Source organism: Filicampus tigris, chromosome 4 (genome assembly GCF_054856515.1).
Source record: "Filicampus tigris isolate MCC_2025a chromosome 4, RoL_Ftig_1.0, whole genome shotgun sequence".
Lineage (NCBI taxonomy): Eukaryota > Metazoa > Chordata > Actinopteri > Syngnathiformes > Syngnathidae > Filicampus > Filicampus tigris.
The window spans coordinates 17406856-17430423 of NC_141220.1; the positions used below are offsets into that span (position 1 = coordinate 17406856).

At 41.2% G+C, this 23568-nt stretch overlaps 1 protein-coding gene across 3 annotated transcripts in view; it reads left to right on the forward strand.

Annotated features, from left to right (window-relative positions):
• Positions 1–23568, forward strand: part of roraa (RAR-related orphan receptor A, paralog a) — a 237735-nt gene that overhangs the window by 173659 nt on the left and 40508 nt on the right. The gene's annotated exons all lie outside the window — the stretch shown is intronic.

The following is a 23568-nucleotide window of genomic DNA, read 5'->3' on the forward strand; positions in this document are numbered from 1 at the left end:
AGAAGGAGCAAAAAAAAAATAACAATTAAAAAAAAAAACAATGCATGCTTGTGCGGGCAGCCTGTGTAACAAGTACAGCCTCGCTATTCATAGGCTGCCAACTCTTTGCATTTCATTTGCAAGGCATGAGAGTGACAGAGGGAAGAGAGAGAGAGAGAAAGAGAGAGAGGAAATGTATTGCGTTGCATATGATGACTGCAAGCAAGTAATGGTGCTTTCTAAAATGGGTGTTACTTTTTCTTTCTTTCTTTTTTGCATGATACTTTGTTTGTAGAGATATTTGAATCTACAAACTGCGTTTGACTGAAAGTCGGTTTTCTCCTGCTGCTTCTCAGGGCAGAAGTTAGACGTACATGACCATTTGTCCTTTTGGACTTTTTGATTATTTTATCGGGTGGTAGTGTGCACAGCTGCTTTCCCTTTTGCACACTTCTTAATTCTGTTGTTCCAGTCCAGAGGACGTGTCAGTTATGCAGGAGGATGTGCGTGGCTGCGTTGAACGTGGGTCGCAGACAGGCGACTGCCAGACGATGGGATGGATGATAGGAGGTGTATGGGTGTGTATGTGCATGTGCAATAACGATGCGTGTATGTGAGTGCTCCACTGACCTATTTTTTGGGGTGGGGTGGAGGGGTGGGCAGTCGGGTTTACATGTGTGGCCATGAGACCCTGACTGGGTCCTCCCCGTCTGTGTGATGATGATCTAGGATGCGAAATCCCAACTCTTCCGCCCTCTCCATTATACAGACAAAAATGCACACACACACACACACACACACACACACACACTCATTGGCACAGGCAGACAGTGAAAGTGTAGTCATACACACTTCTGTCATGCATGGTTTCACACTTGTGCACACACACACACACACACGCACACACACTGACTGTACGAGCATGTGCTTCACACATGTGAATCCACGCAGATTCTTCAGACCAGACAAATGTTAGGACTCATATGCAGACATGCTCACGTGCACACGCGATGCAAATGCCTTGAATAACGAGTCATGAGGGACCAAGAGCTGTCATTTTGCATTAAATACAAAACAAAATGATCCAAACAATAATGCCGTGTGACGTTTACTGCTTTTTTTCTCTTTGTGCTTTATACCTGTCAAAGTATCTTTTGTTTTGTTTTGTTTTTTTGCTTCAGAACAGTTCATCATATGAGATAACACTAAACATAAAAATAGTCCATAGACTTCTGTATGAATGATTGACAACACGTTTATATTCAATTTAAAAGTTATGATTTTGGACATTGTTGTGTCTGTTTTTACCAAAATTGTGATATTTACAAATGACTATTTACCCTGTGTCATCTACATTCAATTTAGAATAAAGGACATAATGTCTTAATCTCGCATTTGTTTGTATATTGTACATTGTACAAACATTTGTCGGTTACTTACCAAATACATGCGTTTATATTAGCTTTACATCATGATCATTTCTTTTTGATTTAGTAAATAGCAAAAGTTCTCTATATAGTTTGTTTTTTGCGACTATACACTCTTGGTAATGACAGGTGCACCGCATGCACCGTTTGTTTTTCTCGTTATGTTTTACTGATTATTGGACTATTTTACTATTAGGCTCAAATGATAGGAGACACTTTAGTGTGGCCCTGCACCCTCTCGGGCCCCCTCCTTGTCTACTCTGCTTCCCTTTCCCCACCACTGTCTCTCAAGTACCTAATTACCTATAATGGAAACATCCCTCTCATTACCCCATGCAAATGAGGCAGCCTACTCAGCACAATTAAAATGAAAAACCCAGTTATATCATTAAAGAAAGGTCTTTGATGTGCTTATTGACAGAAAAGTCTTTTTAAAAAATAAGTTGGACCTTTCTGTGCAGTTAACCCCTTCATTAGAGCAGTGAGGGCTATCTATAACTCCCTTTTTTTTTCAGCGAGGTCTGAGCGCGTGCAGACTGTGCATGAATATGTGATTTAGTGGGAGTGTGTACTAGACTGTAAAAAATGTCCGGAGTTTTCAGAGAAGGTAAGGCCAAATGTCTTGTGATAGGCGCTTTGAGGTCATGTTATCATGGCTGCAAATATTTGCTGTTGATTTGCTCCTTTTTGTCTCTCCCTATTAGCGGCCCATTGTAAAGCTGCAGGCCCTCACACATTAAAGCAGAGGTTAACAAGATTGGCTATTATCCACTTAGAGCTTCAGGACGTAGAGAGCCGCAGGAAAAATGGCCGCAGATTAAGGCGAAGGCAAATATAGGACAAGTTACCTGAAAGGATTTAAAATACAGACATGATTAACAAGGAGGGGTAATTAAGGGAAGAGTTCTTGCATGCTCTGGTTAGGTTTCAATAAGATGCGTCTTAAAATACAGTTACATGTATGCATTAAAAAAAAAAAAAAGATTTGAATTCCTCCTTCCCAATTGTTCAAATTTCCACATCCGACTCAAATTACCGAGATAATATCAGAGCAGAAGAGCAACAGAAATCAGCCTGACAGACCGAGCGTGCGTGCCTTCGTCCTTTCTTTCGCCTCTCAGCCGGCGCAGGAAGTGCAATGGCGTCCCCACGGGTTATTAACGTGTGCTGGGTGTGCCAGTTGGTGGCATGCACAGCGAGATGCGAATGCCGGCTGCTCTCCTGGCCGGTTAATGAGATATTGACTGCCTATTGTGGACATGGATTTTTTGATTTGACTCTATGATAGGCTAGAGGAAGGATAGCAGTCCTTTGAGAATATATACTGTATATATATATATATATATATATATATATATATATATATATATATATATATATATATATATATATATATATATATATATCATGAAGCACCACTGTTCCAGCGTGTCACTAGTGGTGGAGGTATGGAGGAACATAAGATTTGATTGAAGATTTGAGTCCATATAATGCACTGTTCCGTATATGAGTACTTGCAACACCGTTTCACTGTTCTGTGTAAAAACAAAACAAAAAAAACCATCTGACTACTTTTTGGAAACACAGAAGATAAATCCTCCTCTGTGGCCTTAACAAGGTGCAGTTTAGACACACAATAAACTGCCTTAATGTATGAATGTTTTGATAGTTCGTTGCAGCACTTCTTTGTCCAAACAGTTTGTGTGCACACACCCTTAACTATTTATGTCATGAGTCGCTCTCCAAAATATTCCCAATTTTCTGTATGTGAAGTGCCGTGCGGGGTGCCTTTTGACTAGGTCAGTCGTCTTGTCTTGTCATTCACACCTTGTGGTGCTGACAGAGCAGTCCAATCAAAGGCCAGGTTAGTTTATACGCTTGCACTTCCACCAGACAGCATGGAACAAGAAAGCAGCGTCAGATAAGCATCAGGCGATGTTTTTTTTTCTCCACGAGTCACAAATGTGTTCATTTTCACATTTTATTTCAAGCTATATATCGACTACTGTATATACACTATATATCCTTCTTATATCCTTCTCCTTCCTTTATAGCTGCGTGCTCCTGTCATGTAGCATTTAACTGCTGACACGCTACTTCCTCTGTCAGCACTGCTTAGATCATCATTTACCATAGCTATGGTATTAAAGATAATGTTTACTCTTCTGCTTTTAAGGCTGGTCCTTCCTATGATTATAGTGTTGCAAAAAAAAAACAAAAAACGCCAGAATGGATAGTTAAACTTTGGTTCTCATTGAACTGATGTTTAGACATTTATACACATCTTGTTTGACATCATGTTTAGGTTAGATTTTGTAGGTACTTTATTAATCCCAAAGGAAATTGAGTTATGCAGAAACAGCAAGAGAAGCGATGAAAGAAATGATAAGCATTATGTACAGATCTGAGGAACGATACAAAATGTAAATGAAAACAGTAAATTGAAAAAAAATCTGTTTGAATTACAAACAGTGCGACCTCAGGGGCGTGCGGCTTTACAGGTTCCAATGCAATTCTCATTAATGTAAATTATAGTGATTTATTTGTCATTTTTCTGCCCACCGCCATGCATATTACTGTAGGGTAAGATTAATACTATTCCTATTTGCACCTGTTTGCCCTCATAAACATTCAGCTTAGAAGTTGTTGTTTCAAGTGTCGATGTTTTCCCCCCCTTTTTATTCTGCGTTTTGTATCGTGTTTCCCCTCTGTGGGGCCTCAGGAGGGCTTTCTGTCCATAGGTGTTTTTGAAGTTGCATCAAAGAGGAAATGGGGAGAAAAAGCATTATTGATTTTGCGTTTTGTCTGACTCAAACACAAGAGGATGTTAAAAACACGTAAGGCGTTTAGCTGTTGAGTGTGTCGGGCCGGAGGGAGATGGGAATGGGGATGTGGGAGCAACTGCAAAAGGTGGAAGGTGAGTAGGAATTCTAGACTACGTTAATGCATGGGTCCCAAGAGCCAGCGGCTCGGTCCTCTGACTTCTATCATTCACCGGTCTGTTCTTAATGGCAGGGTCAGTAAAGTCTCTTTTTGTGGGAGACAAACCTCCAATGCTTCACGAGATGTGTGAGTCTTCAGATAGTTGGCCTGCTTCTCTTTGAAACACCAAGCGGCTTTCTTGTAATTGTAATCAGATCTCATGCTGGCAGCGCCTAAGAAGAGGAGCATTGTGAATGTCTTATTGCCTCCTCATGTGTCCACCCAGCAGAGGTGTGGTGAACTGTTTAGCCACATTTACACCAAATAGCCATGTATGTGAGTAGTAGTAGTAGTAGTACAGTAGCGTCATTGCACTTATAGAGTTGGTTTGATTCAGAATGGGAAATAGTTGATTACGTTTCAGTTGTACATTATCCCAAAAATATTGTCTTAATTTTCAAGACAGCTGTCCGGACGTGCTGTTTGCTGGGTTATTTTTGGGTACACATAGGAGGTGGTATGTGAAATGCTTTTGTCCATTGATTGCTCAACAGAGTCTGTCATATTAAAAATATAAAATATTGAAGAAGAAAACGTGTGTCCTTAAAAATACTGTTCCAAGGTGAATTCAAAGCAGAATTTCCTGTTGAAACCTACTGTCAACACACTGCACTGGACCGCGTCGCGTTTATTTTCTTTGTTTAATGAATTGCTAAATGATATGCTTGCAGATATGGCAACTGAAATGCACTATTTACATAGCCTGATCAGGGATCAGAACTTTAATGTGATGAGCTGAATCGCGGCTCCTTCCAAGAGAAGAAGAGCACAAAATAAGCCGTTCGATACCAGTTTTTAGTCATGTTGCAAGCAGGACTGTTGTCCGATCTCGTTTGCATTTTGACTGCGGGGTGTGTAAATCGTACGGCATCTTAACAGTTTGACTTCCTCTCTGTTGTAAACAACTGCATTGTTAGCAATGGCACATTTACTTTTCCCCCCATTTTATTCTTACATTTTACATGAACGTGACACCATTCTGAGTGTACTCTACCACACTATCACTAGCGGTACCCAACTGGAAGGGTGCCGAAGTGTGATGTGTGACTTGGGCATAGTTGTAGCTATTACAAAGGGAAAACAACTTGAGCCCATTGGGGTTTGGCATCCCCAGACCCACTTAGCACAGTTGCACATGCCATTGCAAACTATTGAGTGGTCATCAGAGCAATGTCATATCTGTGCAATAGGAATACTGTGCGAACTGGAATACAGTGTACCGTAAACCTGTGGCACAAGATGGTGCCAATGCCCTGGTTGATTGGAAAGTAGTAATTGGTGTCAAGGAATTATGTTGAAGTGATACATCTTGACTACTCCAAGATCTTTGTATGTCAGGGAGGTACCAAATTTAGCCTGGGTATTTAACAAAAAAAGTTTGTGTCTTTGTCGCTCTTCTGAGTGGCTGTTAAAACGCTCAAATTGACAAATGACAGATATCATTATTGTATTAAGCTTTATTATATATTTTCATTTATTTATATATTTTATCTAAGTATTTTGGGCTCATAGTTTGTCGTACATTTACAGTTTAAAATTATGTGAAACTCTAAACATTTTTTGCAGGGAGGAGTCATCTACCTGTGCTTTTTCCGTTATGCATACATAACAGGGTTTCACCGAATCTATTTGTGTTGTTACCTAACTTGAACTCTTGGAGGAAACGTGACTGCTCAAGAGGTGTCACTAGTTTGGTTGACTCAGCGGCAATATGGTCGTAACATGGTTAAGCACTTGTCCTTGAAGCACTCCCCCCTGTCTGTGTTTTCGTTTGCAAAGAAAAGATTGCACATGGTGACGGCACTGTCAGAAGGGAAGTGCGAGAATGCTGTAGAGTCGGGGCGAGAGGAAGGGTCAGAGGTCACGACATACAAAGTCACCCCCTCCTTTGCTCCGTGGAGACGGACTGCCGCATCTAGGGACCCTGGCAGGGAGGAAAGGATGAAAAATGAGGGATGCATGGAATTCTGATGAGCCGAGGGCGTGGGCGGAGCTGTAACAAAGGTCGCCGCTACATGCGCTCTACCACTTTATTACAAAGGGGAGAGAGGTGCGAGGGCCGTTTGATTAGAAACCCTAGAATAAGCCAATGGGGTTGCTTCTTGTAGAACATTCTCTGATGGCGGATGAACCAATTAGGATTCCTCCTGAGCAGCAGGGGGTGCTGTTTTAACAGAGGCAAATAATCAAAACTTGAAATTTGTGACACTTAGCAGCATGTTTGCGACTCCCAGAGGAACGTGCATGCATTGGCTGAAAAGTTCACGCTCAAGGTTAGCGTTTGCAAGGCGCTCGCCGTCCCAGACAAAGACGCATTAAAAGAAACGCTGTCATCATGAATAACAAAGAAAAATAACCTTGCCAGAACAGTCTGTTCAAGATTGATTTTTATGCTCATGCATGCATTTGAAATAGAAGAAATGCTACTTCAGTGCTAATTACCAAGATGAAAGGAGAAAGAATGTGCAAGGCAATGAACTTTGTTTAAAGGCACTGCACATGGCTGTTTCAGGGACATGGCTCTTTAATGAAATCCAGCCCTGTTTACCAACTTTAGGAGTGTGTGAAAATAATACTTTGAAATGGTTTTCTTGGAATTATGTTCAAGAGAATAGCGTGCAAGCAAAGTTGACTACAGGCCTCAATCACCAGTGTCGGAAATTAAAGCTTTTTGAGCAAGTTGTGGTGAGCCGTTAATAACAGGAGTGAGCACCATACATTCATGGCATATTTTGATACATTTCAAAGATTATTTCTTATTTAGCATCTTTATTCTGTATTATTTCAAGATGGAATAAAATATTACTTTTGTGTCGTTAATAACAGTAGTTGTTGTGCATGGAAAGAAGGCAAAAAAATGTGGATTTCATCGTATTTATTTCTGAAATTTGCACTGACCCAGTCAGGCCAGCATCTGTAAGGTACATGGTTGACTGACACAGTGATGGCACTCGCCCAGGGCCATCGGGCCATCGTTTACGTTGGACCCTGTTGACTTCCTTTTTCAAAATATAGTGTCACACATTTTCTTATTTGCAAACTTCTCTAATCCATTCCATTACAACACCATTTACTCAACCTCATATTTACACCTTTCATCCATTTTCACTAATGCTTTTTATTATGGTCGTTGACTCTGGACGAGAGTACAACCTGCAAGTGTCGCCACCCAATCACAGGGCACACAAGACACTCATATTCTTCGTACCTACAGACAATTTAGAGTTTTCAGTTAACCGAACATGCATGTTTTGGGAATGTGGGAGATAGCCAGAAAACCCACAGGGATAACTCCACTTTTTTGAACCTATTTAAAATCAGAAAAACAATTAAATTCATGAAAGATCAAATAGAATAAAACACAACTATAAGGACGAAAAATACCATTCGAAATTTGGTAGTATAACAAATTTTCAAGGAATTTACAGGTTTTTTTTGTACATTGTAATGTAGTGTAATGTGTATGTTGTTGACATCCATGCTCCTCTAGGAGTGCTGTAAATAGTATTTGTGGAAGACACGACGCCAAAGCAGTATTGTTGACACAGTGTCTTTAACCTTCATTCAATGTTTATAAAATGTAAGTGTGGCAAACTAATACTGGAGTGTATGCATTACAGTTGACTAACCGTCTTGGGGCTACTTAATTTTTTTAGTGGGCTCATTATTGACATAGTACATTTATCGATTTACTTGCCTGATTATGATTTCATTGTGATGCTTAGTGGCCCTTGTTGGCTCTGTGTTTGTGCTCAAAATTTCCTCTTACGTGCTTGTAATTGTGGCGCGAATCTAACATCATTCTGTAGCCTCTGCCTACAGCACGCAGAATACCAGAGTCTGGGATTGCTTCTTGATCTGTTTTCTATTGAACATATTTGCTACTGATATTGATGACGAGTCTATCGAGATACATATAAATATTGAATTATCGCCAAGCCCTAGCCTGTGCTAAGGTTTGAACTCTACTCTGACTATTAGACAGAAATGCTAACCACTCATTCACCATACCACATTCTTACACCTATCTATTCGACTCTGTGTTGGTTGGATTTCAAGGGAAGTCAACGCAAACAATTTTTATTTCCAGAATATGGTTAGGAGGTGGCCATTTTGTCACTTCTGTCATCTGAAGATGACATTGAAATTGCTCAGGGCTCAGATTACGACCAATCATGGCTCAGCTTCAGAAAACAGGTGAACCGTGAATGGTCGTTTTCTGAGCCCTGAGCAACTTTGATGTCATCTTCAGTCGAGAGAAATGACAAAAATGTTCGCCCCCTGAGATGGCTGAAAGCGGATACATTTAACTGTTTCATTTATATTCCACAAACGCGATATTAATCAGATTGCCGTATTTCAACTAGTGGGCCATCATAGAAAATATAATGGAAAAAAATATGTTTGGGTTGACTTCCACTTTAAAGCAAGCATATCATCTCCACTACTTGAATGCTAACATACAATTAGAAACTCTTTTGGCATTGGGGCAAATAATTATCATTAAACGGTGGTTTGTTACCCTTTAAGTAACGGATGTCTGAACACAAACATTTCACACACACACACACATCACACATGCCTATATTCTTAAGCTTTTGCAAAGAACGACTAATATTAGCCCTGTACTGATTAGCTGAAATGAGTTGAGACTTCTCAATGAACAATATGTCCGTATGCCTGTCTTTTACTGTCCTCCAGATGGCTAAGGCGCTCACACCAGACTGAGCAACGCAAATGAAGAAAGTGTGGAAAAAATCTGTTTATTTTTCATTTTGTCTAATTACATCATTACTATACATTCCTATAAAGTACTGTATAAGATTATAGATTGCTATTTTTATCCATCATGTCTCAAGTCACCACCGTGGTCTCGATAGCAGTAGTTCACAATTGCTTATTTGTGAATGAGGCCCATTGAGTTTGAGACAATATATGAGTTTCCCAGCAGGGGGGCAAAAGGGGTTAACTTGTCTGTGGAGAGCTCCTTGACCTATCTGAGATAGGCTCCCCGCCCCATCCTCGCAATGTGGAATATCTGATTGCTGATTATGACTTTATTCCCCATCGTGCTGAGCTTTTTGCACGACAGGATCCATCCCTCCCCGGCTGAACTGATTAAGGAGCTGGAGATGGTGCTCCAGCTCTTAGCAATCGCTCAAAGACTCCAAAAGGCTGGTAATCTGGAGTGCAGCTGGCAATCACCCACCACCGTCTCCTATGGGGGGGTGGGGGGAGGGAGGCAGGGGCATGTGTTGTTTTGTTGTTTTCAAGTGGATTTTTTGGGGGCTTATTGTTGTCTTTGCTCCCCTGGGCTTTCTTGTTTCTAGAATGAGAGCGTTCTTAGTGCTGAGCGCAGGTCCTCGTCAAGCAAGCCACTCAGCTCAGCCTGGTCCAGCCTTAGACAACAAGCGTGTCAGCAAAGAGAGTCTCGGGATGTGCTTATGATCGCTCTCTAAGAGGAGCCTAATTTGGGCAAAGAGGAGCTTGATGTTAAAAAAAGCTTAGCTCATTTTCAAAGCTCCCCGAATCCAACACGCGGGACAAAAGCATCAGTTAAATTGAAGGAAATAGCTCCACAGTTGCTCGAAAAATGTATCCTTATGTAAACTTTTAAGGGCTTATGTGCTGTTAAATGGATTTGTGTCAACGGGAAACACATTTCCCAGCAAAAGACGGGCACGCCTGCTTTATTTGCTCGCAGGGATCTGTCGCTCGGTTACAAATCAGCAGCTGTCATCTCCAAGTTTTGTTTTGTCAATAGTCGGAGGGGAGAGGAAGACAGCCGTATCCCAACTAAGCTGATGGCTGTTTTAATGCATTTAATGTGCGTCTTGGGGCAGCAAAGGAGAGTGTGCCCAAACAGAGCATTCTCAATTACTATCAATCCTGCACAGGCCTCCGCCTAATGGCATCCCACTGTCATCGCACACAAATGAAAACAAAAAAAAATGAAAAAGGACTGAATGTTTGCACATAGAACGTTCTACAATGTGCTTTCTTATGGAAATGCTAGCGTCCTTCTGACAGTATATTTGAGTTATTATGCTAACTTTGCAGCATACTTATGATCAAACTGTTTGTTTTAAAACATGATGTCTTGGCTGGGTTTCTGATCGCCGCCTTAACGATTAACTTAGATAACACTTATCAACACAAGAGGGTTCCCCGGAAATGCATTTGTTGAATACCGTCAAGGCACCATTCGGACACTTGATGTCTGAGTTTTGAGTACCGAAAATATTTTTTTGTAAAGTACAATTTGACTCTTTTTTTTATTGGAACCCGATGCATAACGAATAGTGTGCAATGTCATACAAGTCCTTTAACAAATAGATTTTCTGGTTCTATACTGTTGCTTTAAGGTGTTAGTAGTGTTAAGACAACATTTGAGCACCAGTGTCAACAATCCCCTTGCTGTTTTTTTTTTCTCTATTTTTACATATTTTTCTCCAACAAAGTGCTTGCTTTATTTTCACGAATAGTGCTTCATGTCTGAAGCGTTTAGTCTCACAGCAAAAGATGCCAGGGTGCAAATGTTTAAAGGCATGCCTTCTCCACAAATGAAAATGATCAAGTACCTAATGAATACCTTGCCCATTTTTGGCAAAGGATTACATTCCTATTTTTTTGTTTTGATCTTTTGACACATGTTTACATCGCCCGCTCTGCTTTGATCACAGCATGCATTTTTCCCCTTTCTCTTGATGTGGGATTATTCTAATTTATACATAAGGGATTTTTTTTCTATGCAGGCTTCAACTTGAGTAAACATGATATACATAGTAGACAAGCTATATTTATTTACACAGCCTCATTAATGAGCCCCGAAGTAATTAACCAGAGGCCTCTAAGTAGGTGGAGATGGACACTGTTCAAATAATGAATTCCTCATTTTTTTCATACCTGGTGTGAGGGAAAAGGGCCTGATCAATTCCGCCTTCAGCTGTAGCGCTTTGAAGACCCGCTGTGTCTTCTGAGAGCACATCATTTATATCCTCAGAAGGCCACAAACCTTGTGTATATGGTTGTAGTACATGGCTGCCTGGATGAGTCTTAATTGTCAGCAACCCTTTTCTAAAAATAGAAATCCCTATAACCTTAGTTAAACCCAAAAAAGAGCAAGCGAGCTTTATCGCACAAGGTTTCTGGCATTTGTGGTCGTGAAAAAAAAAGGGTATAAAGAAAAGTAATCAAAAGAAGTTGGCAAAACCCTAACCATAATTATTTGTTTAAATTTGTTTAATCCAAAATGTATGGAAAACTATATCTTTCAGCTTTGGAGAATTGCAATCTCTAAATGTATGTGTCTGCTGTGCGTACGGTTAATGCCGCCTTGTTTTGATTTAGCTGAAATTTTGAGTTCAGTTTGCTTTATGAACTGAATGTTATCCATAAGCAACAGATATGTTATGCGTATTACGGATGTATGTTTGAAATATAGATTTGATGTCACAATAGTACATCCCCTGAGCGAGCACAAAAGCCTCCAATCATGAAGGGTTTATTTTTAAAACTACAGGAACGGCTTTCTGTGGATTAATTCCAGTGTATGGTTCCCATTGTTGAAGAAACAAATTGGGCTTTACGGAATTAGTGTGTTTGCTGCATAAATCTCAAATCTATTCCTGAAACATACAATTGTGTTTAATGTGATTGGATGCCTCCATGCTGCCTTTGAGTGAGTTTGAAAAAAAAGGGATACAAAGGAAGCTTCCCTGCTGGATTAGAAGTGCAGGTACAGGCGGTGATGGCTGGCTGTTTCTTCACAGAGCCAGGTGTGTTGTCTGGATCCAATATGGATGTGCAGGGATGTCTGTGTACATCGGTGCTGGGAGACTATTTGCCGAAGGTCATTTGGGATCATAGTGTGCCATTAATAATTCCTGAAAGCATCCAACATCTCCATCTGTTCTGCTGCAGCCCAAAAAAAACACACAAAAAAGACAAAGGGTGCATCATGCATCGTGGCCGGGATGTTAAAGGTGAAGAACATATCTGGTCGTGAGGGCATGCTACTCATTGATTTGCCAATCCATGAATTTTCTGAAGTGTACATGTAGTGCATACCGTGGGTGTTAGGTTGTGAGATTCTTTGGCATTAATGGGCTGAATTGAGTGGACATGTGTCACCTAGCAATTCCCCACCTTCCCTCGCAGGCTAGAAACCACTCCACAGGGATGCAATTACCACCCTGTATCATGTCTCGTCGGTTAGCCGGACCAGGCGGCGCCGGAGAAGTGATCAAACCCAATTTAAATCCAAATATTGCATTCCGTACACGCTCAGCTGGAAGAAAAAAAAAAAAAAAAAAAAGCTCACAGGTGCGTTTGGAATTCCAGTCTCAATGACAGGACTGCTCGAGATTCACTGGAGCCCTGCAGGGAGTAAATGGATGTTTGGCAGGGGTGTACGTTGCCCGGGTCTCGTGGGCGCCCAGTGGGTGAGGAGGCGTGTGGCTGGCTGAGTGAAAGATGGCGGTGTGCATGGAGAGCGAGTGCACACAAGCTGAGGCTGTGACAGAAAACAGAGAGAGTTCAGCTCCTGCTGCTCCATCTTCCAACACTAACGATTAATTTCCTCCTGTTATTTATCTTGAACAGTATCCCGACCATCCTGCCGCACAGGCTGAAAACAACCATTCTACCTGCTATTGTCTAGATGCTTTTCAAAGGTCATACTAGGAATTGTAATTGCGTGAATGGTGTGCGAATGCTGAGAAATGCTGGCGGCAAGCTAAAAATAAAAATGACAGACAAACAATAAAATAAAGCCATGATAAAAGCTTTTTTTTATGCTTTTTTTCACTGCCCAGTATCGCCTTAGCTCTGCTTCTACTTCTACGTCGTTTTTCCCTTAAAAAATAGGACTGCGTTAAAATCCAGAGGGAGGATAGCTCACAAATAAAAAGCAGAGTAGAACAAGGGTGAACAAGGAATCTGTGTCTACTTTTCAGCATGTGACTACAGTTAAGTAACCACATTGTATTCAAAAAGTGAGGGCAGAAGAAAAAATGGCCCTTTGCATCAACACAGAGAAAAATTCTTGATTTTTATTTATTTCTTTTTTTCTGTGTGCGGTAGCAATTTGCTGAAACCCCCACCTATTCATGGGTCTTCCACAAGATGGTGCCAGAGCCCTGACTATTAGGGAAGTAGTAGATGTGTCAAGTTAGTATAGCGAAGTGATACATCTTAACAGACGTCAGGGGGAAGCTAACTTTATCCTGGGTTCTTACACAAGTTACAGGGTCTTCGCCAAATGTGATTGTTTTTGCTCTGCTGAGTGGCTATCTAAAAATAAGAAAAATCAAATATCTAGCTGACAAACAACAAAGCTCTCATTATTGCTTGCCAGTTGGTATTTTAATCGGTTTATGAAGCGGCGACACTCGCACTTCTGGTGCATCATTTTGAAATAAAATCATCCTAAAGCCATTTATTGAAGACGAATGTTGTAAGATAAGTTTACCGTTATTTTAAAATGTATTAAGATCATAGTTAGTGGTATATTTATGATTTAAACAATTATTATATTTGATTATAAATATTCTATTTGACAACTACTCGTGTTTTTTCACTATTCGCGGAAGGGCTCAGTCCCAATCCCCCCTAAAAATAGGGGGTTGGGGGGGTGTAAATTCGTCTGAATTTCAAGAGCAGTATGTGTTTGGCGGGGACAAAAAATATACGTCTTTTGTTCTTTTGTGTGAGTTTGAGAATTGGCACCGCTGTTATGTGCTATTAAGATGGGCTCAATGATCAGGGCATTGGGAAAAGCGTAACATGAATGGTGCCCCATAGATGCTGTGAACAGTATAGATGTTGATGTAGATATCATTATCCATCCATTATCCGAGCCGCTTGTATAAATACATTTTTATTATGAATTAACTCTTTCAGTGCTCGCCATTTTCAAAGAAGTGAACCTCTATAGAGTGCCAGCCAATTAAGAGTGTTCTGACTGACCTTTGATGTAAACACAGAAACTACCTAATGAAAGATTAAACCCTTCTTTCATTACACCCAAAAAGTTTATTTGTACCTTATTCCATTTTTTAGTAATCAGCAGTTGAATATGGGTTAGTTTTAATGACGATAATGATAACGATAATGACTTCCATAGTAAGAATTTTTGCTTCAGTGACACCTCAAATATCTGAACAGTCCTTTTCTTCTAAAATGGCAAAATGTATTTACAATGAAGCACCAGTGTAACAGTTTTACATTTGAAAAAACGTTGCAAACTATCTGCGCGTTATTTAGTAGTAATATTTAGTCGTGTGTGAGTTGTGCATGCATGCCATGCAGGTGTGTATATGTACATACATTACGTCATCACTTCGACTTCTAAATTTAAATAATCTCCGTGATCTTTTCTCTCTTTTGTGACACTCTTTGTTGTAGATTTAATGTGAGAAACACTTTGATCAAGCTCAAGCTGCTTGTAACGGACTTGGAATTTCCAAGGTTCCGCCATGTTTTAGGAGCTAAGATAATGTTGTGACACGGTCAGCTCATCTTAAAGATCCAATGCTTCCATCTGCTGACCATAGTTAATATATCCACTCTATGTAAACGAGACAAAGAGTTAATAGTAGTAATAGAAAGTAGAAAAGTACTATTTCAGTAACCGCCCCCCAAAAAATGTATCATCTCACTAGTGTTGACCAAAGTCTTGCATTAGGTGATACTTGTAAGTGCTGTCTAAAAATTGTAGCACAATAATGTATTTTATGGATTCCGGAGTGGGTTTTTCAGCAGTGCATTATGTCTGAAAGAACATTCACGGTTCTCTTTATTGAAATGTTAGAGACTTCACTCGCCTCATGTGGTCTGCTGATGAAGCACCTGGATGTGTGTACGTTGTATGTATGAATGTATGTACGTATGAGTAATAGCCATGTTAGAGCCGCAGGCTCCTGTACTGTACTGCAGGGCTGACCAGTGAGTCGGCTTGAATCACCATCAGCTCCAAACTGCTTCGCCTGGCCAATTTGAATTTTACATCTCTGCTGACTCATAACCCTGTCAGAACCTTTCTTCTTTATCGTATTCGACGCCTCCAGTGGGGTCTCGGCAAGCAATAGAAATTAACAATTCAGATTAGAAACCCGGTCACAATTACTGTGATATTGTCAGAGGCTTTGTTTAAGATAAATGTTAAAAGATAATTTCGCCCGTGGCATTTCAACGGGAGTTAATGGCCGTCTGAACAAGCAGGGGTGAGCAACTGATTCAGGCTGGTTGTCAAAGTGTCAGTGGACAGTGGTTCAAGATGGTAGATAAAAGAGAGTGATTGAACAACTTACATCCCTGGGAATTCCGACGGCAGGGTTCAAGGTTATCTGGACAAATCAGACTCCTGTTACCATTCATCCCCTCCTCAACCACCAAAGCAGCAAATTAGCAATTCCGATGTCTGCAAGCAGGTCTGGCGAGGGAATGCCTGTGAATCCTAATGCCATGATTAAACTTTCATATCCATCCTGAGGGAAGTGCTGCATACACAAAATAAGCCATCTCTTTTTATTTTTCAGCACTTTAAGTAACACTGCCGAGATGGGTAAACATAACACTCTTCAATAGGGTTAAATAGACAAGGCGGGTTTGGGGGCAATGCCGGGTTAGAGAGCAGAGAGTGGAGTCTCTTTCGTCAGTGGAGATGCATGGTAGTGATACACTTCACACTACACATTTGAGAGTGATTACTTTCAACAAGCAGTGTTAATTTTGAAAAGATATTTTAATTTAGTTATAGTCTTTTGACTAAAATTAAAGTTTTAGTCATAAATTACTCTTCTGATTGTATTTTATTTAAAATCCAACTTTGTTTGACGAAAATAAAGAACAATTTTAGTCGACTGAATATAATTTAGTCTTCCTTCAGCATACATTTCAACGTTTATACAGGAAGTATAACACCTATTTGTGACTGTAACATGCGAGATTTTGGAATATTTTGAAATTGGAATGATGTTTAATCAGATGAATTATGTGGAATTAGAAGCATGTCAAAAGAATGGCCAGAAGAAAAATGGGAATGCTTTCAGCACTCACACAACTATTCTAAAATGTCTACTAACTATACTAATACCTACTAGTACTGCGAGCACAATTGTAACAAATAAACTACTAGTAACTAAGTAATTCGTACCACCATGACAAAAAGCTATTACTACTTAAAACCACTGCTGGTAGACTAGTCAATTTGTTGACTTTACTACCCACAGTGACATTTAGAGTGTGTCATTGAGGAGTGGCTAATCATGTTTTTGGCTTGTGAAGGAGGCAAACCCACTTGCATGAACAGATGAGTCTGCTGAATTAAATTAATCCGTCACATTAATTGATTTGAATTGTAAAAAAAAAAAAAAAAAAAAAAAAAAATAAGCCAGGCTCCAGCATAATTTTCAACAATGTTTTGGCCACCCTATCAAAGTTGCAGGAGAGCAGGGAATTATTCCACTGCACACGAAGAGATCCGTGATTAATTGCAAACACCGCAAATTCCCGCCATGCAGAACCCACGTTTGTGGTGGTGCCAGAACCAGGACCAGTTTCCCTGGTTGGCCAAATTGTGCAAATGTCACCTGGCTGATTGTTTCTCAGTGCTGTTAGTTTCTACTAATACTAATGCAGTACCACCAGCTATACTACTACTCGTTTAGTACTAACAGATAGTTATTTAATACTATTATTTTAACTACTGCTACTAAAGTACTACTACTAGCTATGCCAATCCTATACTGAAGTAGTAGGATTGCGTGTTCCTGTGGCAATGACTTGCCTTATTTTAAGGTAGATTTAGAACACATTTCTGCTTAAATTGATTAAATGTCAAGGCAAGTAGGTGTGAGGTACAGCAAGTGTCCATCCTCACAGCAGTCCAGACCTTGAACGTGGCCATTATGTAAGAAGGTCTTATCAGCGTCTACCGCCTGCCGCACTTCCCCCAGCTCCCCCATTCCTGGTGCTGCCTAAACACGGGCCTTCATTAGCAGGGCTAAATGTCCCGGTTCGCTGCAATCTCTATCATTTCTTGCCTTGGGGCAATCCGATAATTACCTGGTCTCATTTCCCCTCCTTCTGGCCAGTAGCGAAGTGTTCTGACTTGCATTAGTTTGCATGAAATATTATCAGAATATTGCACATTTTTCCATCCAGAAGCCTGTGACACAGGAAATATGGAGTCACAGGAGCTGTGATTGACAGGTGTCTGTTTTCTGTCTCCCCCGCGAGAGGAATCCTTTTGTTCTCTGAGTTAGAGCAGGAATTTTAATGGAGTAATAGGCGTGTAGTGTGTATAAAAGCTCTGACGCTTTGTTTAACCTCTGTCTTCCATTATTTCTGAGCGCTATTGTTATGCATTGCTCTTTGTTATCTACCGTATAGGTGTAAAATAATTTGCTGAATTTAAACTCCGGAGTAAGTTCACTTGTGTTAAAATGGAAGAACTATTAGCATGACTATGGAGTACTGCTAATAGAGCAGGTTGCTTTGCAGGATTTCAAGGGAGAAGCTAGTGGCTATATTGCAGATAATAACTGGGAGGGGGGCTTGAGAGTTCAGGGTTATGGTGTGGGGGCTAGGAATTCCATCCAGCTGCACATAGTCTATTATTAATTCCTATCTGTAATAAAGTCCCACCAGCTGTGGATTAGCAGATGGCTAAGCTTCACCACGGAAGGCGAGGAGCTCCTCTGAGCCTAACCTCTGAGCTCACTGGAAATCATGATGATAGCTAGAGTAAGCATTGAAATGTTGCCTCACAGACATCGCTCGTTCATTGTTTGCCTAAATAACATATCTGCTTCAGAGCAACATGCAAGTAGAAACTTAAAAGGATCACTGTCATGTAAAATGTCGGCCAAACAGTTCAGCTAGCATCAAAATATTTTCTCTGCTCAGCCCCGACGAGGGGAGGTCATAGAAGAAGAACGTGAGAAGAGAAGATAAATATATACCAGTTACCGTGATGTAAGCAGAGTTCCAAGAGATTAGGTATGTGATTTACTGTGATCCCAAATAGTGGGTGCTAAATTGCGTGTTCACACAGATTCACTTAGATTTAAACGGAAACGGTTGAATGTTCAAACAAGGTTTTGCACTTTAATTAGGCTTGATAGTTTTCATAATGAATCATTGAGGAGAGCACCACAAGCACAAAATGAAGTGATGGAACTGGAAGTGTTAGTGGAAGGCAAACATATTCCTGAATGAGAGCAAAGAAATATTTTGGGGAAGCCAGCAAACTCATAAAAGTTTTGTTTGATTTAACTAACCCTGAGTGCATGGTAATTGGATGCATATGCCCATCATGCGTAACATTCCATTCAAAACTTGGGATAACACACCTGGAAAACTGCTATGGGAGTGGCTAGCACCAATTATCACCATACGCTGATATGACCCAGACGCACGGAACTGCAGAGTTGAAAGGAGTTTTGTCATACAGTAGGTGATTATGGCATGAGTCCCTCTTGTGACTGGCAAAGAAGTCAGAACTTCTGCTCAAAAATTGCATCGCTGAACAGTCGATATTTCACGATCACATTTGTTTCTGGCATTTCAAAAATGTCTAAACAAGCTAAATTCATCTTTCATTTGCATTTGTATCTCTAGCCGGGCTGTTCGATTTTGCCTAATAAGAAAATCCAGATTATTTTCTCTAAAACCCGAAAATCGAACGTGCCAATTTGAACGTTTTTAACATTGTTTTACCCAGAAAATTCGGTTACGGTTCAAAATCGCTTAATCGAGCAGCCCTAATCTCTAGTATTCCTCCCAAAATGCACAAAATGACCTGCGTGGCAATTTTTCAAATGTTTTACTATTAACAGTGATCAACTGTTTTTTTGTGCTTGTTATGCCTGAGTTGGATTTGCACACGAGAGTGCTTTTAGATTGCTGGCACTGTTAGGTTTTATGAGGGCAACTTTTACTTACCATGGGAAAAATTGGCAGGGGACAAATAATATGTTGACCAGCATCCGGGAATAAATCATGTTCAACCTTCGAGGCTACTCTATAGCATGTGTGCGAATCAAAGCCCATATCAACATCTCTTTGTAATGTTGGCAAAATGTGCACGCACTTGGTTTCTTCTTTGAATGTTCATGTGCTTAAGCCCAGTGTCTCGCCTCGCCCCGGCTGTGGGAGGCGGCGATCACTTTGGACTTTGCGACCGTCACTTTAATCTCTAATGAAGGCTCGGCTCGGGCCCTCTGATGGCAGAGCAGTCATAAACAGGCCTGTCAGGGGGATTGCAGCGCTAACAGTACAAATGGCAAAGAAAACCCCGGGGAGCAAGCAATGCCAGCATTATGGTCTAATTCAGCTGAAGCTTTAACGAGATGGGCTTTCACATGAGAGCGTTTGTCTACTCTGCCTTGCTTAATGCAGCATACTATCGGACGCCCCTCCTCCACCTCCTCACCGTACGTCCATTTGAAATGAAAAGTATTCTCGTCGCATTCCCGTGCTGTCAGTGGGCCAAGCGCATCCTTTTGGAGACTCTGAAATAACATCAGTCTGTTCCCCAGCAACAACTAACACTCATTTTTTTTGCATCACAAATTGGCCATAAAATGTATGTTTCTCGATTCCGTCAAGGCCCGTTGGAGCATAAGCGCCTTTTAATTTTACAACATTACCATACAAATGAAGACAATTTCATGTCTTAAGATGTAAATGTGTGCTAAAATGATTGTGTGAAACTGATTACTGGTTGCGACGTGTTGTGACACATGCAGCATGCACGACAGCTGGTTAGTAATTAGAATAATCTTCTCCCTGGTAGTGATTTAGCTTTCATGACGGCAGCTTACCTCAAATTGAAAATAAATTTATAGATAAATGCCTCCGCTGTTGGAGCAAATTACAGTGGTGTAACTGAAAGGAGCCAAGTTGTTTATTTTGGTGGTAAAAGAGCAATCAGAGAACACCACACAAAGCGCTTTATGGGGGCTGTCAGATTAATGGCGTTGCCACCCGGCAGTGATGAAACAAATTATTGTGTTTCACTCTCAGCACATCCAACTCGACTTCATCACAATCATTACAGATACTATATCATTATCATATCAAGTAGTCACTACAGATTATTAAGATAATTGAAGGTTGTGTAATGAGTCCCTGCACACGGTGGGTAAGTGGTTAACATGCGCCTCACAGTTGAGTGGTTTTGGCTGGGTTCGAGTCTTAACTCAGGTTCTCCTACGTGGAGTTGGAAAAACAGACACCCGTAGGTTCAGTGAGAGCTCTAATTTGTCCGGAGGTGTAAATGCTAAGTGTAAATGGTTGTTTGTCGATAGGGTACATGCCCTGCAATTGACTAGCGAAAAGTCCAGCGTGTACCCCGCCTCTCGACGAAAAAATGCACAGATTGGCTCCGGCTCACCCCTAATGACGACAAGCGCTATAGAAAATAAATGGAAAATGAATTTCTGTTCAACAGCAGCCATCTTAACAAATGTGGTGTGTTTATATTCACTCTGGATTTGACATGCACACAGTGATATCGCATATGGTGCCAGTAGCCAGGACAAGACAAGGTCCTTGGACCTCCCCGCCTGTTAACTTCCGATATCAGACTCGAGACACTTCCTGTTGTCTTGGCTTGACAACAGACTGAGTTGATGATGCATGCATCCATGGAGAGAACATTGTATTTCAAAATGTGAAGCCTTGAACTTGCCCAGCACAACACAGACAGAGACCACAAAATGTGTCATAGCAACAAATAAAAGTAGCTTCATTGTTAAACAAATGCATTTATGGGCATGAGGTGAGTTTGAAAAAAATGATGAAATACCTCTATAAAGAGATATGAGACAGGTAGGGAAGGAGGAACAGGGCTTTAGTTCAAATGTTAATATTGTTTGACTTTTAGCTAAGATGAAAATGAAATACTTACTGACAGGCAATGCGTCTTTCTGCCAAAATTCCTGGGGTTGTGGTTCATGTGCTGAGGAAGAACATTTTTGTGCAGATCTGGATAAAAACACTGTTCCTCCCGCACCACAATACAAATGGTCCTGCTCATCTAGAAATGGACAGACAAACAAACACATAGGACACTCTACAATTGTTTTAAAGGGGTTTTAAAGGTCAATCCCCCCAAAATCTTTGTGCCTTCGCTAGTCCAAACATGGCATTCTGATTAATATTGTGTTTGTGGAATATGCGTTCAGCAGCAAAATCCACCTGTTTTTAGCCATCCCAGAGGGCGGCCATTTTGTCACTTTTTGTTGACTGAAAACGAATCACAGTTGCTCAGGGCTCAGGTAACGACCAGGTTTTTTGAACCTGAGTCATGATTATTTGTTACCCGAGGAACTGTGATGTCATTTTCAGTCAACAAATAGTGACAAAATGGCCGCCACCTGAGCTAAAAACGGTTGGATTTTGCTACGTAACTCTTATTCCACAAACGCAATTTTAATCAGAATGCCGTGTTTTGACGCGTGGGGCTGCATAGAACCTTTTTCTTGTAAAGAAAATTTTGGGGTTGACTTCAGCTTTAAAAAGTGTTTGTTGTGTTTGCCATATAGCCTATGTCCGCACAATCATCCATCCATCCATTACCTATACCGCTTGTCCTCACAAGGGTTGCGGGCGTGCTGGAGCCTATCCCAGCTGTCATCGGGCAGTAGGCGGGGGACACCCTGAATTGGTTGCCAGCCAATCGCAGGGCACATAGAGACAAACAAACATCCGCACTCACAATCACACATAGGGGCAATTTCGAGTGTCCAATCAACCTACCATGTATGTGTTTGGAATGTGGGAGGAAACCGGAGTGCCCGGAGAAAACCCACGCAGGCACGGGGAGAACATGCGAACTCCACACAGGGAGGCCGGAGCCGGTATCGAACAAACGACCTCTGAACTGTGAGGCGGACGTGCTAACCAGTCGACCACCGTGCCCCCCCCGCCCCCCGCACAACCATAAGTAACTAAATTATGCTAACATACGTAAAGACAAACAAACACAAATCCTAATGGTTCACTCTGCGCAAGATCTGCACTCTACTTGAAATTCTTTTTCTTGGAAAAAGAATACATGCAACTCATTTTTTGGGACTTCCTTTGGAATTCAAAAGCCTCTTAAGAATTTAGAGCCCAGGGCATCTGGCCTAATGCCCCACCCAATGCTAGCCCATTGCAATGGCAATAAGCTCAAAGATGCAAACATGCATACACATAATTTGACAGTGTTTGAAATGCGGCTGCACATGTATTACATTGTTTTGCTCTCAGCGCGTGTTGTGCTGTATGGAGGCAAATCCCACGGTGATGAGGCGTAGAATCTGTCATGGAGGAAGTATAAGGCTTTCATATGCACAGCAGAGATAAAAGGCGGCCATTTTATCAGGCGAGCTGTCGCGGCAACATGCTTGCGTCCCCGGGAGCACCTCCAGAAACATGTCCGTTTAAATGACATGGCCCGCGCTTGCCAAAAGGGGACGCCCCCGTTTTGTTCAAAGCTCCGGCCTGACAATTATACCAATTACGCAAGCCGCTATGTTGACAAACAAGCGGGGAGAATCGCCTGCCCGTCGATTGGTCGCTGTGCTCTGAGCTCCCCCTGCTGTGACCTCTTTTGTAATTTAACTAGCGTGGAGGAGAATTGCAATGGGTTTTTCAGAAAATTCCCCAAGCTGTTTGCTCTTTTGTAAAGGGGAGGTGGGGTGGGGCGATGTTTGTGCCAAGTCAACAGGCAGAGAAATGGATCCAGTGTGTCAAAAGGACAGAACAGAGGAATCATTCTTCCTGGTATTGTGGTTTGCTGATGTTGATGTTGGTGTTTCTTGCCGAGGCCTTGACATCACGCGGAAAAGTGTTGGCGGATCTTAAATAGTGAGCCATCATGCACCCGTCGTGCCACTCTATTTCTGTGTCAATCTTAACAGCTGCAGGAAGTCGGACTTATGGTGTGACCAGTACATTACCATTGTGGGGCCACAATTCAAGGGAAGAGGCCACTCAGAATAGCCTTTAGCATGTCACAGAACGGCATCATCAAGTTGCTACAGAGAGATTGGAAGAGTCACAGAAAGGCATTGAAGTGGACATCCTTTGAAATGTAATTGTCGATTCATGGATTAAACTGTTGTAGTGAGTACTGAAAATGAAACCCTAGCCCGTTCAAAACTTTAGAGAAGGTCAAATTAAG